Genomic DNA, 20,558 nt, shown 5'->3' with positions numbered 1-20,558 from the left:
AGGCATTCTCCCCAGAGCAGCGTGTGCCCCGGAAGCCAAGCCGGTAGGACCAAGCAGAAGCCACCACTGCTTCCTCCCTACCTTGGAAAATTACACAGCATGCCACTTTGCCTGAAGCTGAAGTGGGAGGAAGCAAGGCCTTTCATGTGGCAGGGTCAGGCATTCTCCCCAGAGCAGCGTGTGCCCCAGAAGCCAAGCCGGTAGGACCAAGCAGAAGCCACCACTGCTTCCTCCCTACCTTGGAAAATTACACAGCATGCCACTTTGCCTGCTGGCTGCCAGGCAGATGCCCTGCTGCTTTCCGAAGCTGTCCTACCTCCTTAGGATGAAAAACAGTGATGTGCCCATGCCCGCAGTGACGAGCGTGCCCTGCCTTCTTCCTCCTCCCTGCACTGGAAAAAGTACAGGGTCTGTAAACAAGTCATTAGATTCAAGATCCTGCCCAATTTAGACTCTTTGTCTCAGTTTTCTCCAGAGTAAACTCGCGGTCACACCCACTCAAACCAAGCAAAGCCCAGAAGGAATGCAGAGCCCTGTGGCCAGGCTCACCGCAGCTGACCCTGAGATGCCCAGAGCTCCAGCCCTCCTGGGCTGGGAGAGGAGAGTGGGAAGCCCAGAGCACTCCATTCCATCAGGAGCGGAGCAGCGGCTCTGATAGGCACACGGCTAAGATCCCAGTGTCTAGGTTCAAGTCCCCAAAGCAGCTTTTACTTTTGGAACTAACTCTCCAAACTATCAAAAATCAAAAATCCACCTCCTTTGAAGTCTGGCAAGAAAACCCCCACGATCAGCTTCTCTTTATTCCTGTACTTCCCGTACAGGCAGGCTTCTAGAAAACAGAGGCTGGAGAAAATGAAAGTCAATGCCAAATACTAACCAGACAGAAGAATAACTGCTTTTCCCCACAGCACCCCCACCCCCAGCTCTGGCATTATGGGCTGGGGAACTGGGCCCCTCTCCTGCTGCTGAGGATCTGTTTATTTTGCACTCCATAAAGGGAAACCAGGCCCTTTTCTGACATTTTGGCTTGGAGGGGGTGGGGAGGGAAGGAGGTCCAGAATTTAAACTCAAAACCAGATCAACTTCTCTAAATCTCCTGGTGCTTTTGCTATGATTCCTAAATGGGCTGCATTGTATGAATCAGGCTTTTTACTCCCCCAGCCAACATGCCTCCATTTCTAACAGTCTGACTCCTAACCCTACCAATGCCATAAACTGCCATGACCCCTTACTGACTTCTAACCACACAAATGCTCCCCAGATGAAATTAGGGACAGACACACTCACAAGCAGCTTGGCAGCTCTCCCTGCCTCTCCTGCAGGAGAATCTGTGCCTACATCACAAACCTTGCTCTCCTTAGTGGATAGTGGCTTCCTTTAAACAATACAACAGGGAATTTCCTTTGTCCTGGAAATGTTCCGCTTGTCATCAATGTTATCCTTATCAGCAGACCACAGTGCAACCAGGAGAGGCCCCAGCATGCTCAGGACTCGTGGGGTATCATTGCAAAATGTTTTCTTCTTTTTTTTCCCTCTGCCTTGAATTCAAAGCATGACCTTTATGAGTGGAATTCAATCAGGTCATCTCTCAGATTCCCCAGTGGGAAAATAAAAGTGGCACAAGCAAAGTCTATTGTTTCCATTGCAAGAAGGTAGAAATGTTGTTTTCTCTCTAGATCATCCAACTAAACGAGGTGGGATGGGGGATATGGAGATAATAAAATGACCCTTACAAATTGAGATCGTATTAATAAAATGTAGCCTCGGTCCTGGTAGTCCCGTGGAACTTGCATAGCAGGGGCTCTGCAAATGTCACTGACTCCTCAACTTTTTCACTCCTTCACTGTGGCTTTCACTATTTTTAATGCAATTTATTTCTATCTGGACAAGTTTGAAAATAAATTTTTGTTTTCTTTAAACAACAGGCAAGCAATACAGTTAGGAAAAGGCGTGGAGGCATGTGGGAACACCAGAAGGCCAGAGGAATTGCAAAAATAAACTTCTGCTAATGGTAACACTCTTGTCTTCCAGGGCAGGAATAATTAATTGTATATGTTTAATCACTTAGCAACCCTGAGCTCTTATTCTGAGAAGCTCAAAATATTTCACATATGCAGTGAGTAAAGTCTTTGGTATCAGACAGAACCTGCTAGCTGCACAACTTTTGGCAAGTTACTTAAGTTTCGTATGTCTTGGTTCTTCTCACTGGGTGAGTGCAAGTCATGATAGATGGATTCCTTGGGCTGTGGTGGAAGTCACGTGCTAAAATGCCTTCAAGGGCTGGGCGAGGTAGCTCACCCCTATCATCCCAGCACTTTGAGAGGCCGAGGCTAGCGGTTCACGAGGTCAAGAGATCAAGATCATCCTGGCCAACATGGTGAAACTCCATCTCTACTAAAAATACAAAAATTAGCTGGGTGTGGTGGTGCATGCCTGTAGTCCAGCTACATGGGAGGCTGAGGCAGGAGAATTGCTTGAACCTGGGAGGTGGAGATTGCCATGAGCTGAGATCACACCACTGCACCCCAGCCTGCTGACAGAGCAAGACTTTGTCAAAAAAAAAAAAAAAAAATCCTTCAAATGTTTAGCACAGTGCTGGGCTCATCAGTAACTACTCATTAACCATCATCATCATTATCATTGTTATTGGCATTACTGATACCTCCTGCCAAAGTTGTTTAAAGTAATAATGAGGTAAAGGGCACAGCCATTCCAGAAAAGATCTTGAAAGCCAACCCCAGTTCTCAACCTCTGTAGACTCTCTAGAATCTTAGATCAGAGGGTTTCCTCAGAAATTGTAGCAAACATCAGATATAGATAGCATGCCTGTTTAGTAGGTGTTTCTTTTTTTGATCTTGCAAAATGCTTTTACCGCCATCTTTATTGCAACATCACTTCGAGGTAAAATTATCATTGGAAGAATCTCCCTGTTCTGCAGTTGAGGAAACTGAAGCATGAGAAGGCCCACATCTTTGATGGAGATCAGGATAGCAGTTTATGTCAACGCCAGTCGATGCATCTTCCAGAGCTCTATTTGCCAAAGTGCTGCCTTTTTTTTTTTTTGGTCAGTGAAGAGTTATATCAAGTTGAAACCCAGTGCTTTCATAGGCTGAGATTTTAAAGGTGGAATTCAGCTTCCTAGAATCTTTTTGCCTTTGAAATTTCTGGATGCATTGCATAGTAAAGGCATATTAACCTATACATATGTACTCTATGCACTCAGTAAAACATTAGTCTGATAATGCCTTCTAAGGTAATTATCCTCTCACAATATTCTTCGTTACACTCTACTTGCCTTTACTGAAGAAGACAGTGGCTAAGAAAATGACTTATGGCCACACAGATAATGCCTGAGAGGGACTATGGTTAGGATGACTAAGCTCAAGGTACTTAATTTAGCAATGCCCTGGGCAGCCATTTCATTCATTCACTCATCCAGCAAAGACTTTTTGAAGGCCTGTTCTCTTTCATACTGACTCCTGCTTATCTTTCAGGGTTCGGCCTAAATGGCACTTCCTTAGGGAAGCCTTTGACCTCTGAGACTAGGTTAGGTCCCCATGTTATGCCCTCCAGAGGCACCCCATACTTCCCCTTTCATAGAACCCTTTGCACTTATAACAACAAGCGCAACACCTGTTTTTTTTTTTGCCTTGACTATTACCTCTGTCCAAGGAGGAACCATACCTGTCTGTTTTACTGCTGTACTCCAGCATCTGACACATAGAAGCTGCTCAATTAATACATGGACATGTGTCAGGCACTGAGAACTTGAGGACAAATGGCCAGAGTTTCTGCCCTCCAGGAGCAAGCAACTAACTCACTTTGTTCACAGAATTGTAGTCTATGCATACTCCTTACCTTCTTCCCAATGAAATTTGAAACAACAACAACAACAAAAAAAAAAAAAGGTGGAATGTTTTAAATGGAATAGGGATGTTTCTGAAAATGCATGAGCTGCAGAACTGTCAAACTAATGATAAATTCTATGTAGTTAGGAAGAGACTAATAAAGACTCTAATTGGACATTTACAATTTTATCCTTTCTGGAGAGCAGGTGTGAGTGAGAAGCAGGATTACAGTGCGTCATCACCCCCCATTACAGAGTTAGACCTCAAGGAGCAGGCCTCATTTTCTCGGAGGAGTCTGCCCATCTTTGTTTTAAACAAATTTTTGCCATTCCGTGACGGACACAGGATTGACCTTCGCAGTGATGTGTACCTGAAGACATCCAAAGAAAAAGCTGCTATAGTTCTGCTCATTAGCAAGACCTCAGTAATGAGGTCAGATCTCCCCATGAGAAAGACTGAGGTATTTATTCCTCATGGTAATTCTAAAACCACAAGAGGTGTAGCATGCTTATATTTCTATTATCCATGGGTGAGAAGTAGGAAGGGTAGAGACAAATTGCTTCATGTTTCAGGGGTATCAAGGACATAGATCTTTGGAAAGTGTATGATATGTTTTGGCCCTGTGTCCCCACCCAAATCTCATCTTGTAGCTCCCATAACTCTCACGTGTTGCAGGAGGGACCTGGTGGGAGATGACTGAGTTGTGGGGGTGGGTATTTCCTGTGCTGTTCTCATGATCGTGAATGGGTTTCATGAGATCTGATGGTTTTTAAACAAGCTCTCTCTTTGCCTGCTGCCATCCACGTAAGGAGTGACTTGCTCCTCCTTGCCTTCCACCGTGATTGTGAGACCTCCCTAGCCGTGTGGAACTGTAAGTCCAATAAACCACTTTCTTTCTTTTATAAATTGCCCTGTCTCGGGTATGTCTTTATCAGCAATGTGAAAACAGACTAATACAGTGCACCATAGGACAGCACTGGCTTAATCCATTTTGTGTAGCTGTAACGGAATATCTGAGGCTAAGTAATTTATAAAGAAAAGAGGTTTATTTGGCTCATGGTGCTCATGGTTCTGCAGGCTGTACAGGAAGCATGGTGCCAGCATCTGCTTCTGGCGAGGCCTCAGAAAGCATACAATTGTGGTGGAAAGTGAAAGGGGAGCCAGCGTGTCACACAGCAAGGGCAGGAGCAAGAGAGAGAAGGAGGAGGTCCCAGACTCTTTTAACTACCAGATCTCAGGTGAGCTAAGTCAGAACTAACTTCTCACTGAGGGGAGGACACTAATTCCTTCAGCAGGGATCTGCCCCCATGATCTAACCACCTCCTGCCAGGCCCCACCTCTGACACTGAGAATCACACTTCAACGTGAGATGTGGAGAGGACGAACGACCAAACTGTGTTGACTACAAACCTAGGGAAGACTCATTGGAGAGAAATTCGGTTTCAAAGACTACCAGTCTAACTAGTAAGTTTTAAAATAATGTTTTTTAAAATTTTTTTATTTTTTTATTTTTGAGATGGAGTCTCACTCTGTCGCCCAGGCTGGAGTGCAGTGGCCAGATCTCAGCTCACTGCAAGCTCCGCCTCCTGGGTTTACGGCATTCTCCTGTCTTAGCCTCCTGAGTAGCTGGGACTACAGGCGCCCGCCACCTCGCCCGGCTAGTTTTTTGTATTTTTTAGTAGAGACGGGGTTTCACCATGTTAGCCAGGATGGTCTCGATCTGCTGACCTCATGATTCGCCCGTTTCGGCCTCCCAAAGTGCTGGGATTACAGCCTTGAGCCACCGCGCCCGGCCAAAAATAATTTTTTTTTAAGAAAAGAAAGACAAAGACTACTACTTTAGCTGGTTATTTGCTAAATTAAAGTTGCTTTGTTGACATTTATACTTAAGAAGAAATATTACAAACGGTTATAGGGATCTGGGAACTAGAAAAGCAAACCATCTGTTAATAGTAGGGAGCTCTACGTAATAGGAAATCATATTTTCATGGTGGCATAAAGCATTAGAGCTAAAAATGACCTTAAAAATAAGCGAGTACAATGCCAGTGTTTTGCAAATGGAGAAACTGAAATCGCCATTCTGTATAATAGGGATTCTTTTTGGCCAAGATTATTTTTCAATGAAAAGGTATAGGGCAAAGCCCATACCTTTCTTCAGTAAGCCCAATAAACATTCAATCATGATTCATGAATATCCTTTTGATAAATTCCAAATGCCGTCATTTGACAGAAGGGAAATAAAGTATTACATTCTTAAAGGTCAGCAGAGAATTAATGATGAAGCCAGGAGACTGGATAGAAAGCTTAGCTCCAGCCCCAGGCCAACATGATAATGCTGAACATTCACTTTTCATTTTGTTTTGCTTTAATGTTAGTCATAAGAATAAATGGAAGTGTTAGTCTCCATGTGGACAACACATTGCTGACTCAGATCAAAATAAACCATGTAAATATGCCCCTCTGACTGAATTCAGATTTCAAGATGATATTTTTAACTTGAATGATACAGACTTGCACTGGCCACTATGGTGGCTTCTAATCATATTTAATTAATTAGATTAATCAACTAATTAAATTTAACTGACTTAATGAAAAGAGAATACAATTGTAAATTTTCTTCTTCTAGCCGTATTTCAAATACTCAACAGCCACTCAAATAGAGAGTACAGTGGCTACCATAGTGGTAGTGCAGAACAGTATATTTCCATGTTTGCAGAAAGTTCTGTTGGACAGCCCTGATAAAGAAAGTTTTCTTAATCTTTCACTTTCCTTGGACTTTAAGACAGGGTTAAAAAGGTTGAGAAAAACTGATAAAGTTTCCCAAATCTCTTCTCCTAAAAATTGTGCAAGAGCTATATCTGTTACAAAGTTTCCTACACATGAATATCTTCAAAAGAGAGATTTTGGAGCCTTGTATAGCCCAATAAAATACTATTGCTCTGAAATCAAATGCAAAATCAGAAACTTAGTACCTGAAGAGATTATAATTTTTTACACAGTTAAGGTGGCAGGACAATGAGTTTGTCCAAACCCTTTATACAGTCCAACGTCACAAAGATAGACAAATTTTCTGCAAGGCTGCATTTGCTTTCATTGTGTCAGATGTTCTTCATAATTTGAAATATAAATTTGAGATACTGTCTAATCTCTTTACCTTCACTCTGTGGTGTTAGTGTGGAAAAACACAGCATGTTCCTTCAATACAGCATCTAGATCTTGGTGGTGATTTGTTGTCATGGAGAAAAAGCAGTAGGGCTGGTCTTAGCTAGACTGTGGTCCCTAGGAACGACAGACTAGTGTCTGAGCAGTTCAGTGTTCAGCCTCATGAACTTTGAAATCCCAATTCTGCTGGCCAAGAATAAAACCCTAATACCTAGTTGAATGCGTTCAGTAAAAGATTTCAGAAGAAGTTCATCATTTTAATACTAAATGTCTGAATGAGCACTTAAATGGAAGTGGTCAATTCCATTTTCCTTTCTTCATCTCTTCATTTTTGAGCTGCTTCATTTTGGGGAGAATATAGGCAAATGTTCTCCTTCCCTTCTCTTCTGGTCACATAATCGTACTTGGTTGCTCAGTGTACCATGAAAAACAACCATATGAGGTTTCCTAAAATATTGATGATGTGTGATGAGAATAAAGACCGACCCAGCTTTCCTCGTCTTGTTAAGTGAAAGAAGGGCCTCCATCGCTTGTGATTTCAGCACTAAAAGAGGATCATCTTCAGGGCAAATTACTTCTTTTGTTCTGCTGTCCCTTCACTCACACCAAAGTCAGTTAAACCTATTAGTAGCATTTACACTTAATACAGACTGTTACGACCCAATTAAATTCACATCCCTTGATCAGGGGAGCTCAGTTCTACTGTCTTTCTGGAAGGGATGGTCAAACAGAGTACAAAAGAACTGAAATGCTATCTCCCTCTGAATTATCCAACTTCTAGCCTGGTTCTGTGTTGTATTACCAAAAGGACATGGGGAAGATAATAGAAGAGGTGGCCTAGATGTATGGGTGGAGGCAGCCATAGGTATTTGGTCAGCCAGACGGATGTTCTAAAACTATTCACAAGGGAGTGCTGTAGCATAGGTTGGACAGGAGAATTTGTTTCTCTGGTGTTTTCTGTTTGACACAACTCTCTTTATCAGCAGCATAAGCCTGGAATTCCTGAAGCCACACTCATATCCTGCCATCAGTTTTTACGTAAACCCCCCATTGATTGGGATGGGAGTTTCACAAGTAGAACAATGGCCGGATACGCGGGAGGGAAAGGAGGAATATGGGATGTTTGATCTGTACTTGTGCATTTGTAGGGGATGGTGTCTACATGGGCAAAGAGATATGAATAAGTCACTAATTGATGAATTTAACGACATGCAAGCAAGTCTTTGAAATCATTAAGTCCAGAAAAAAACAACCCGACAGATTTAAGTTACGTTTATTGTCTGTTATATTTATGCATCAACTTGAATGAGAATAATAACTAAGAAAATAACAGCTAGCATTTGCACAGCACTTTACAATTACAAAGTGCTTTTACTCCCATGCTACTTTTGATTCTTATAATTAGTAAGATTGGTCGAAAACTTAATGTTACATATTATTACTACCAGTACTATTGTTATTTTACAGGTAGGAAAGGAGATTAGAGGAGTTATCTGACCCAAGACCACACAATTGATAAGTGGGTCTGAACCTAGATTTTCAAACTTCACACTGCATGTGGCTTTCACAAAATCACTCTGCCACTGTCATAGTAATCTGGCAAAATACTCCAGAAGTTTACTGCCAGCCTTCCTAAGGTTTTGTCTCACCTTTCTTAGGCAAGAAGCACCTTACAGCACACAGCATTCACACATTACATTTACATTGTGTGGGCATGAAGTCACATTTGGTAACTTTGGCTAACTGAATATTGGCTGACTGAACTTTGCCTGACAAATAAAGAGACAGAGCAGGTGCTCTTTCTTTAGTAAAACGTCCAAATAAGGCTCAGAATCTGAAATGCTGCATGGTTTACAATTGGCAACAAGAAAGCCATCTAACGAACAACCCAGTAGTTAGTCAAAGTGCAGTAATTAATTAATGCTTTTCTTCAAGAAACTCAAAGCAACTCACTACTCCAGATTTTTGCCAAATCCATGGAAGAAGAGGATCATTAAGAAGCCTTAATCCTTTTGGGTAAATGAACCACCTGAGAAAGAGAGAGTAACTTGCCCAATGTCACCAAGCCCGCCTAAGGCAAAACCAGGTACAGAACTCAGACTACCCAAGCCAGTGCCCACGTTAGCACTTTAGAGGGACTGATACGTAGAACTCTCTCAAGGGAGCTGTGCACAGGTGCACCCAGACAGCTTCACCATCAAAGCTTTTTAAAGGAGATGAAGAATGAGGCTTGCTCTAACAGCAGACAACAAACTCCTTCCAATTAGAAGGGAGTTAAAAGTAGTGTTAGCATATGGAAAATGCCAATCCACCTGTTCCATCTTGGATGAGACTGACCACTCAACTGACTGCTTGTTGGTGGTGACTGACCACAGTAAGAAGGACTCCTATGTCTTATGTAATGCTCCTCTCCCTTTTTCAGTAGCTCTGAGCTGAAAGCCTCCTCCCCCATGCCCAGTATGGGGAAACCAAGGCACCCACCTTCAGGGATACCCCTGTTTTCCCAGGAGTTTCCCTACACTGAGGCTGTGTCTCCCCTTCCTTTTTAAGTCTGCTTGTACTGTGCATGCTAATAAAACATTCTTTCCTGTTTCCAATTATTTTCAACAGTTAAGCATGCAAATGTCTAAATAACATCTATTAAGCTTCTATGGACATTTAGGAGAGAAAAAAAGATTAACCAACAAGAATCTGAATCATCAAAGAGCTCTTACAAAACCAGTGTTTTGAGCCTTTAATTGGAAGTGAATCAGAAACAGGCATGTGAAATTTCCCATGAAATACACACAGGGTTTTAAATTTTTTAAAAGGGTTCTCTGGGCAGAGAAGAGTCTGGGTCATACCCTGTCCAAACTGATAGGAAGAAATAAATAATTCTGATGAGCTCTGAACCCAGTCCCACTGCTCCGTCATGGCCTGTTTACAAAACTCAGGGGGTAAACTCCAGGAAGGCAGGGAGGGGGAGCCATGTGGTAATTCCTTTACCACACTTCGGACTCAGTACATTTATAGAGACCCACAATCTCCAGAAGGAATGGCTTAGAAGCCCAGAGCAGCACAGCCACAGGGCTGGATGCCTTCCCCCAGGCACCCTGGGAAGTCTCCACATGCTGGTTTCCTGAAATGACATTTCTAGAAAAGTCACCTGCTCTTTCTCCCTCTCCTTTCTAGAAAAGTGCAAAAAGCACAGGTGCCCTTTAAGTCCCTGACCTCTAGGGAAGTCCTCTGTTGCACCAAAGACCATATTTGAGAAAGAGGACTTGTGCCCTTTGACCCATGTGTTCTTATTATGGAGAAGGCCAAGGACAGGTCAGTATGGTTCTCTACAGGCAGTGTTATCAGGGTGGGAGCAGTTGCTTGAGATAATGTATGAATCTTTTCTTCAGGATCCCTGACTGGTCATGAACCTGGGTACAGGACGATTGACAGAGTACCGTGCTGGGAAAAGAAAGATCCCAAGCTCACAGTGTGGGGCGGTCATTTTAACGCCTCGCCTTTGCTGTAGCCCAAGCAGGTTACACGGAGCAGAGCGTACCAGCTGAACCGCGCCCCATAACCCCTTCACAGTCTCCTCACGCCACCTAGATTCTGAGTTATTTTCTTCTTTGTGAATACTCTCTTTAAATCCATTTTCAACTAGACGTGATAACAGTGAGGACTGGGTTAGGAGAAATCATTATGAATTAACCATGTTGAATTAGCCCTAAGAAATGCCTCTTGCCAGAAGAGCTACATTTGTTTTATTGTTTACCCTCTTCCAAATCAGCAATCCTTTGAAAGAGAAAAATCTACTTTAATAAAATTTGGGTGGCTACATGATTACTCACTTGCCCGTGTAGTTCCTATGGAAAGTGCCCTCTTCAGTCCCCCAGGAATATTACGACAATGGTCAGAAAATAGGACCAATGAACAAAGAAGCATGAGTCCCTGTGGATTAAATGAGCCTTGATGTCTTTGCTCCAGAAAATACCCTCATTGTAGAGCATGGTGTTTGGGACCATGAATACTTGAGTTCTGCTTCCAGGAGCTCTTGCCTAGTTCTCATCTTTTGACACACTACATCTTGAAGCCTCAGTTATCTCTCCGTCAATGGCCTCTTTCTTTCTGAGACTACTGGGGAGGAGGCTATCCTAAGTTGGCAATGTGTGATGGGTGCTTTGGGAGATATGACAGAGAAACAAGCAGCTCTCTTAACAGTGCTCCCTTGTTACCCTGGGTCATGCCTAAAGGTCTTTCAGTAGTAATGTGTAGAGTGGATCGTGAGGCCACGTTGTAAGGAGTGATATGGGAGACACTCCAGGCAAAAGAAAAAGGCAACAATCTCAACCCAATTTCTGGAATTTCTTCTTCAACTGACTTTGATGATCCTTTGGATACTTGGATACCCTAGAGCGTCTTCTCTTATATGCATGTTTCTAGAGTCAGAACTCCAAACACAGATAGGTTGAAATCTCTAAACAAGAGAGTTTCCTTACACATCTGCTGTGTTGAGCTCAGGTAACAAAAGGTTAAACCCTATGTAGAGAGGTGCTCCACATCCCTCTTGAAGGTGTATGCATGTATGAGGTGGGGGTGCTCATGCACTGAAAATGGCTTAATTTTCCCACTTTGAATAAAATCAAACTACAACTAGGATGAATTCAAGTAGCTCATTGACCCCTGGTAATTGCACGTAGAGTAAATCGGGACATTACACAGAACGCTGTGGAAAAAAAAAAAAAAAAAAAGCAAAGACAGGCGCTTGGCCCTACGCACTAAGAATGAAAATTTTAAAATAATAGGTTCTTCAGGGCCAAATTGTGTTTGCTCCCAAGGATCCTTGGAGCTATGGTTTTCTTTGTTCTGCCAAAGGAAAAAGGAAATATATCAGGAAGCTGGGCCAGTCCACAGGAAGTCTCACTTGGTCTGATAAAAGGAACTGGTGTGAGGCAGCTTTGGATGCAGTTATAAGTCAATCAGCCTTGAAATAACAAGAAAGGCTATTCAAGAGAAACTGGAGCCCGAAGTCAGCCCTACTCAATGATTTCCTTTTAACCTTGCAAAACATTCCCTTCTTTGTGTTTTATATAACCTCCTGAATCTGTTATTTTTTTTAAAAAAAATGTGTATAGTTTTTTGTGTATATGAGTGGAATAGAATGAAGAAGAGAGCAAGATTTAGAGCAAGAAAGGAAGAAAGAAGGCACAAGGGTAGAGGAGGAAGCCTTGGCAGGTCAAAGAATATGCCATTCTCTACTGAGCTATAAAACATTTAAAAATCAACCCATTAGATCATTATGTGAAAACAGAACCTGTCAGTTTCACACCAGTACACCTGCTAACAAAGCCAGACAGGCTTTCCTACCCGGGACATAGGCCTTCTTGAATAAAGAGTGGTGAAGACTTGAGCAGTTTCATGAATCTGACCAGTGCAGACTGTGGGTAGTGGTCACTTAGACCAAGGGACAAAACAAATAGTAACAAAACCTACATGGTCCCCATAGATAGGCTTGTAGCTGAAACTATATGGAGATGTATGTATCAATCTGGTGATGTATCACAGTGGCTAAGCTTTATGGAATTTGGAAGTAAACAGGATTAGGTTCAAATCATTGTTTTTCTATCTTCTACCTGTATGACCATGAGTAACTTATCCAACCTCTTCAAAATGGAAATATTACATACATCACAGGGTTGTCATGGGATCAAGTGCTTGTCTTAAAGGTTTGAATAGATATTAGCACCTTATGCTGGAGAGAGAACTTATTCCCTTTATAACTATGATTGTTCTTCCTTATTTTTATTCCTTCTCTAATAAAAGATAAGCATCTCTTTCTCTTAGGTGAGTACTAGGGAAAGAAAGGCCTTAGCTTGGGGTCATGAGGACCCATGCAAAATGGTGGGTGATACAGTTTCAAACTGAATTGGGGCCTTCTGGTATTGACTGTGTTTGCCCATAGAACACCACTTCCTGTTTTAACAAGAAGAAAAAAAGCCTTCCAGAAAACCCATTAAGAGACTCAAAATTCTCCTTGGACATCAAATTATTGTTTTTAGAAGAGTTAAGTGTAAATGAATCAAAACCAGACAAATTCAATTTCCTTTCAATTAAACAGGATTTTTTTAAAGTCCAGGGGAAAGACGCTTGGAGCCAAAGAGTATTTTGGGTTTTAAATGAGACCAAATTTTGGAAAAGAATCTAAGACCCCAGAGTGGCGTCAGGCCCTATTCTTAGTTTGCATTAACGAAAAGGGATTAGCACAGTTCCAGTGTCACTTGGCAATAAAAACAACCAGCTCGGAGAAACTCACCGACCACCTGCTGAGAGCTCCTGCCTTCACCTGGCCTTAAGGGTCAGTCCACAGTATGAAATGCAGCCCTGAGATTACAGGAGAAGAGCCACACAGGATCAGATAGAACATCTATGTGAGGTTCTATCATCCACACCCCAAAATAAGAACTGTTTTAAAGCCTGTCTAGGATCAGAGTCAAGTGAACATGAGAGCTGAAAGGAAATTTTGAAATCATACCTTCATTTTATATGTGAGAAAATCTTTAACATGAGTGATGAGGAAGTGAAGTGACCTACCTAACATCCCATAGCTAGTTTGGGATAGAGCTGGGGCTGGAACTCAGGTCTCCAGATCCTAGGCCAGCCAGTTTCTCCCCGTATTCACCTCAATTTAGAATCTTAAAGTCACCGGGACCAGCACATTCGGGATAAAATCTTGTTGCCCATTCACCTTTTTACAAGTCTGTTTCTGTGTCCCTCTTTACTTTTTTTTTTTTTTTTTTTTTTTGAGACAGAGTCTCACTCTGTCACTCAGACTGGAATGTAGTATTGCGATCTCAACCTCTGCCTCCTGGGTTCAAGTGATTCTCCTGCCTCAGCCTCCCCAGTAGCTGGGAATACAGGCAGACGCCACCACACCCAACTAATTTTTGTATTTTTAGTAGAGGCGGACTTTCACCATGTTGGCCAGGATGGTCTCGATCTCTTGACCTCATGATCTGACCGCCTTGGCCTCCCAAAGTGCTAGGATTACAGGAGTGAACCATCGCGCCTGGCCCAATATTTTGGAACTTTTTGCTGTTTTCCATGTAATAATATACATTGGAGAACTTTCTAAATCAGTGTATACGACAGTTGATTTTATCCCATTTTGTAGTTGCATGGCATTTTCTTATATGAATCTTTCCTCCTTTGTTTATCTAGTACCCTGCTAATGGACATTTAGATTATTTCCAACTTTTGCTGTAACAAACAATGCTACAATAAACATCTTGTACATATATCTGAGTGAACATAGCTGTAGAATTAGCATTATCAAATTTGTATAAATATTTAACTTCTCAAATAGATGTTGCTCTCTGGAAAGATTATACCAAGTCATACTCCTAACAAGAGGATAAGACAGTGACATTTCCTTTACTCTTTCCAACATGAGACATTAAGCTGTTTTAGTCTCTGCTGTTCTCCTAGGTCATAAACGTTGGAATTTTATTATTTTCATTTGAATGTCTTTATGCATGTGCTTGAAATTCTTTTCATATATTTATTGCCCATTTGTATTTTCTTTCTAGTGTTGTCTATTCATAGCATTTTTGCCTATTTTCTGTTATTTGTAAGTAGTCTTTGTATAATAAGACATTTATGCTTTATGTATGATAAATATTCTTTCTCAGTTTCTCATTTATTTTTCACCTTACCTATGGTATTTTTCTCCATGGCTTTTTTGTTGTTTGTTTGTTTATTGAAACAGAGTCTCACCCCGTTGCCCAGGCTGGGGTGCAGAGGCGTGATCTTGGCTCACTGCAACATCCACCTCCTGTGTTCAAGCAGTTCTTCTGCTTCAGCCTCCCAAGTAGCTGGGACTACAAGCATGCACCAGCATGACCAGCTAATTTTTGTACTTTTAGTAAAGACAGGGTTTTGCCATATTGGCCAGGCTGGTCTCGAACTCCTGGACCTCAGGTGATCCACCCGCCTTGAACCTCCCAAAATGCTGGGATTACAGATATGAGCCACCATGCCTGGCCCCATGTTAATATATAAATAGAGGACCTAAAGCTGAGAACGAGAGAATCAGAAGAATAAATATCCTCGGCTGAAGCCCCGGCTTTCCAAAAATATCCTTACAGTAGATTAGTATCACCAAGGGTGAAGGGGCAATGGAGAATATAAACTTGTTGTTACCTTTAAGAAAATGTGTCTAACCATCCTTATGATCATAAGCCACAAATAAAGATTTCTCCAATGAATATTGCTTCTTTTGGAATTTCCAATACTCAGAGCTGAAAATCAGAAAGAAGAGAAATCTCTACTTTCTAAAAGTCTGGAAGAAATAGCATAGAAACCTTACTCTTGTTCATTTACATGAATGCTCTGTTGAGCACAGTGCCTGGTAATATTATTCAACATTTGGGTGAATGAATAAATGGATGAGAATGAATTCAGTCATCAATGTCTAAAGACAAAATGACTCTGTAGACGTGACAATTTCAATCGAAACATATGCTTTTCCATAGACTGTAACAGCATTAACTTAAAGCAACTCATGAACAGAGTAATTTTCTAATATTAACCTGTTTGTTTTCACATTTTTGCTACATGAATGGTACTGCAAAATTGCTCACTCTCCAATTCCTTTCCCATAACATCAATGATTACCCATATATTCAGACCTAACAACTCTGCTACTGGAGTGTTAGATTCCAGTAGACATGTGAAACCCACACAATGTCTAGAAATTCGAGGTTAAAGCTCCCATGGCACCTGTAATTCTGGCCTCTTGCATGTGTGCACTGAGATGTGACATGAGATCTTTCATTGCTTTGGACACATAGCACTGGCTGGGTAAATGGGGCTCGCTCTTGGGAAAACATTTCAGTGTTCAAGTCTGCCTTCTCTTTGAGGTGATTTGAAAAATTCTCATACTCTGAGATTTTGATCTTAAACTAAATGGCAGACACATTGTTTCCCAAAGATGGCAAATCTCTTAAATACATTAGCATTTGGTTCATTTTTGTAGGGATGAGCAATTTTGAAGGTACTGTAAAGTTGATCTGAATTATCTGAAAATGCATCTGAACACTCAATCTCTGATCCTGCTCGGAATGACGGTGATGAGTCTCTGAGTTTTTGATTTGCCGGGGTGAAGTGTCAGTATTTCTAACTGAGACCATGGGCCCAGCCAACTCATGGAAGAATGTCAGACCCGTCTGAAGGCCCACAGAAATTTGATTTGAGTTTTAGAGAAACATTGTTTTTCTTTTGTCTCCTCTCAAGCACTATCTGCTGACTCATTCTTAAAAGGAACTAAAATTGTAGCCCAGGATAGAAGGCCCAGTTGAAAAGATTGCTCATGGAGAAATCCCCAGAACCCGGGGAAGGAAGGGATGAGAAGGATAATCACAGTTTTCTGTCATCTGGTGAAATAGAGTTTCTCCTTCCTCCCCCAATGCCATATTTAATCAACAGGTGTCTTTGAAGACAACAGATAGCACTGCTGGTTGCCTGAATCTATCTCTGGTTGTCTAATCCTGACTGCTGCTCACTTCTTGTGTGGCCTCTGATAAGTGACGGAGACACTCCCATCTTCATTTCCTAAGGAGAAGAGGGTAGGAAGGATTTGTTTCTAAGAGACTTGTACAACTATGTAGATCATCCCTCTAGTCACAAGTTTTCATTCCTCCTTTCTATACATGTTACAAGACCCAAGTTATTATTATTATTATTTTGAGGCAGGTATTCACTTTGTCATCTAGGGTGGAGTACAGAGGCAGTCATGGCTGATTGCAGCCTTGACCTCCCTGGGCTCAGGTGATCCTCCCACCTCAGCCTCCTTAGTAGCTGGAACTACAGGTGAGTGCCACCATGCCTGGCTAATTTTTGTATTTTTTGTAGAGATGGGGTTTCTCCATGTTGCCCAGTCTGGTCTTGAACTCCTGGGCTCAAGTGATCCACCCGTCTCCGTCTTCCAAAGAACTGGGATTACAGGCATGAGCCGCCATACTCACCTCCAAATTCCTTGTTATGGTATGTAAGATCTTCTGTAATCTAGTTCCATTCAGTCTTTCCACTCCGATCCTCTCCATCACCTGTACACTTCCTCCCCAAAGTACCCTTCCACTCTCCTAGAAAGCCCTTTACCATAGTTTCCTGTGCAAGCCCTACCTATCTTTCAAGGCTAGGCTTAGATCCACCTGTGCCAAGAGGCAGTGTGGACAGTGTGTGTAGAAAAAGCAGGAATCGGGAATGAGAAACACTGGGCTTGAAACCCAACTCCGTCCCCTGTTAGTTATACTCTTGGGCAAGTTGCCTCACTCCTCTGAACTTTAACTTCTTCCATATAAAGTAGAGACATCATGGTATTATCTCCCATAGGGCTGCTGTGAGAATGGGATGCAAGAGTGTATGGGCCAGTGATCTGTGAAGGGACTGTATGATCTGTGAAGAGGTTTATGAAAGGGACTACATAAACAACTATTATCATGAGGTCTTTCTCTGTCTCTCCAGTTCAAATTGTCCTTTCTTTTCTCAGGGCTGTGGTAACACTTGCTGCATTCTGCAGGGCACACAGACATGGCTTATCTTCTCGCTAGATCTCCTAGCAGAGCCCTTTTGCCACTGGGGTTCTATCTTCACAGAACGTAGTCACATAGTCTAGTCCCTGCCTAACAGACATGCAATCACCTTCATATGGTTGGTCAGTTTATGATGCCCCTGAGGCTGAGGTATTACCAATCCCCATAAGGCCAGCTAGCTTTTCACAGGAAAGGGTTATTCCATAGATTACCTAAATTTTGTCAAATTTGCACCATATTGGCCCTGCAGGTGATAGTGTGGGGACATATAAGCCTATCCATAGCCTCTGTGGAAACATCTCGGTGCACAAGCTACTGATGGTGGGACTATGAGGTTAGTGGCAGAACTGTAATATACAGAGTGACCTCACTTAATGATACCATCCCATGGATCAATTAATACGTAATGGGAAGAACACTATAGATATGAAATCATTAAAGCAACAGAAATTGAAACAGGGTGTAGTCTTCTGCAGAGGAAGAGACACCTGCATAACTCTGAGATTACGAAAAAAGCTATTGTGGCTGGTTGAAAGTTTTATGAGACTGTGTGTGTATGTGTGTGTTTGTGTGTATGTAACACACAATGTCCTTTAGTCTACTTAATTTGTTACAAAATAAGCAAAATATAGACTTAAAAGGAATGTTTTAAGTACAGAACAAAAAAATTATCAATATAAAAATTTTCCCAACTCTTTTTTTTTGGCTGGGGGTAACTTAGTACTGGCATTAGACTAATGCTATATATCTAGAAAGAGGCTTGGTTTAAATCAACTATTTTTTAAACAAATGCCAAGTTAACTGTTTAACCCTAAACAGAAAGAGACATCAAAATCCTAAATCTTTTTTAATGCAGTTGTTATTCAAGACCTACTTACGACACAGTCTGATGGATCCATAAGATACCTTCTAATAGATTTCATTTAAATAGTCCAATATTCCATTATTAAAGGAGTTGAAATAAGAGTTCAGTCTACCTGCCCATGATCTGTAGAGGGGCTTGGGTATTTCAGTAAACTACTATATTTTTGGTTGTCTCCTTGTAATGGAGACTGTTTACTTTGTCTACTGTAAAAGAAGGATTTATTTTGGAAAACAGTTGTGTAAAAATTCTATCCAAAAATTTGGAATTTGTTTTTTCTTTAAGGATAAAAATAATTCAAGATGGTAGTGATACATTTTCATATATTTTTCATTAAATACCAGAGGTGTCTTCAGTGTAAAGTGCCAAATTCTTTATGATTTTTCTTTTAAAGACTTCTCTCTCTCTCTGTCTCTCTCTCTCTCGCACACATACACACACACGCACACAAATGCACACACATTGCCTGCACGATTCTATAATTCATAAAAATGTAACAAAAGCAAATGATATTTTCATGGTATAGTGGAAAAAACACTGGCCTAAGTGTTTGGAGCCCTGAACTTTCACCATGACTCTGTTGGTAGTTTGCTGTATGATCCTGGACAATTCGTATAACACCCTAGACCTCAGTTTCCCCACCCGTAAAGTGAGAATGTCAAGCTAAATACTCTCTAAAGCTTTAAAGTTGCCAACCTATAAACTTAAATTTGGATAGCAGTGGAACTGGAAGGAAGCCTTTTGGTGGAAATTATTCACACACAAAACAGGATTCCACTTGGTAACTACCTGAGGGGAGCAATTCTGTGTGGTCACCGGGACAGATCAATAGACAGAGGGCATCTTGTCTGCAGTTCTGGTGAATCCAGGGGACTTGGAGATTAAAAGGTGTGTGTGGTACAGGGAGGCAGCAACACCTTCTTGAGGACAGAAGTCAAGCCTCTGTTCCCAAGTATTCCTCACTCTGCTGCTTCTCCTAAACCTTGTCCAGGTGTTTCCCTGCCCTGCCAGTGACAACCTGCCCCTCCAGGGCCTTGCAGAGCCAGCAGGAACCCTGACCCTTCTTTCCTGCTATGCTTGTCCATTGTTGGCCGGCTGTGTGGCTGGTGCTGCACTCTTCTGAGGTAGATGATGAGAGAGTGTCTCTGCCCCATTGTGACTTTGTTAGACACGCTTTTCCTCACCATCCTGGCTATATAGCTTCATTAGTTTCCATTCCCTAACCTGCGTTATTGTTTTTCAGAAGATGTATCACCACTCGACTGAGATTGTTCCCTGTATGTGTCAGCGGCCTCCACTAGAGTCTACATTCCTGGAGGGTTTTGATCCCTGTTTTATCCTCAATATACACGGCAGAGCCTTGCAACGTAATAGATGCATCATAAATATTTGTTGAATTAATCAAATATGCATGATGGCAAACTTGGACCTGTGTTCTAATTTTCTGATCAATCTGTCCTGGTATGCCCATTCCCAAAAGCAAACTTCAATTAATGTGTATCCAGCGAAGGTGGCAGACTTTAAAAAATTATTCCTGTGACTTGTGGCAAGGAGGTGCTTTGGCCCCATTTTCTAGACAAGGAAACAGATTCAAGAGGTGCCTTGGTGTGAGGCACACGAAGTTCAATTAACTTTAAAAATTCTTCCTATGATTTGTGGCAAGGAGGCTTTGGCCCCATTGTCTAGATAAGGAAACAGATTCAAGAAGTGCCTTGCTATAAGGCACACAGCTACTAGGTAGCAGAGCTGAGAATGAACCCAGGCTTTCTGACTCCAAATCCACCGTTCATTCTCTATTTCCCACCTTCATTCACCATGCCTGTCTTCTCTGGCTCCCCATCTGTAATGGCACCACGTACATTGAGTCAGGCATTCATAGATAAAATTAACTGGATTCAACTGAAGCCAGCCTAAAACTAAGATGCAGTTTTTGAAACCAGGTCATTTCTTAAAGCAGCAAACAGTATCATGTGCTTTTTAACACTGATAATATCAGTGTGGGAAGCAGGGGCGTGGGTAGGGTGTTGTTTAATATCTCAAGTTAACCTGTCTGTGACAAAAGAGTAGCATGGCTCCAGCAAATATTGGTTCTCCCGGTGTGATGCTCAGAGCCTCCCCAGG

General features: G+C 41.9%; 1 protein-coding gene across 3 annotated transcripts in view; it reads right to left on the bottom strand.

The window, feature by feature from the left end:
- Positions 1-20,558, bottom strand: part of FLI1 (Fli-1 proto-oncogene, ETS transcription factor) — a 126,906-nt gene that overhangs the window by 95,800 nt on the left and 10,548 nt on the right. The window lies entirely within an intron of this gene.

This window comes from Colobus angolensis, unplaced genomic scaffold (assembly GCF_000951035.1).
Source record: "Colobus angolensis palliatus isolate OR3802 unplaced genomic scaffold, Cang.pa_1.0 Scaffold137, whole genome shotgun sequence".
Lineage (NCBI taxonomy): Eukaryota > Metazoa > Chordata > Mammalia > Primates > Cercopithecidae > Colobus > Colobus angolensis.
This window is presented reverse-complemented; position numbering and strand designations above follow the sequence as displayed.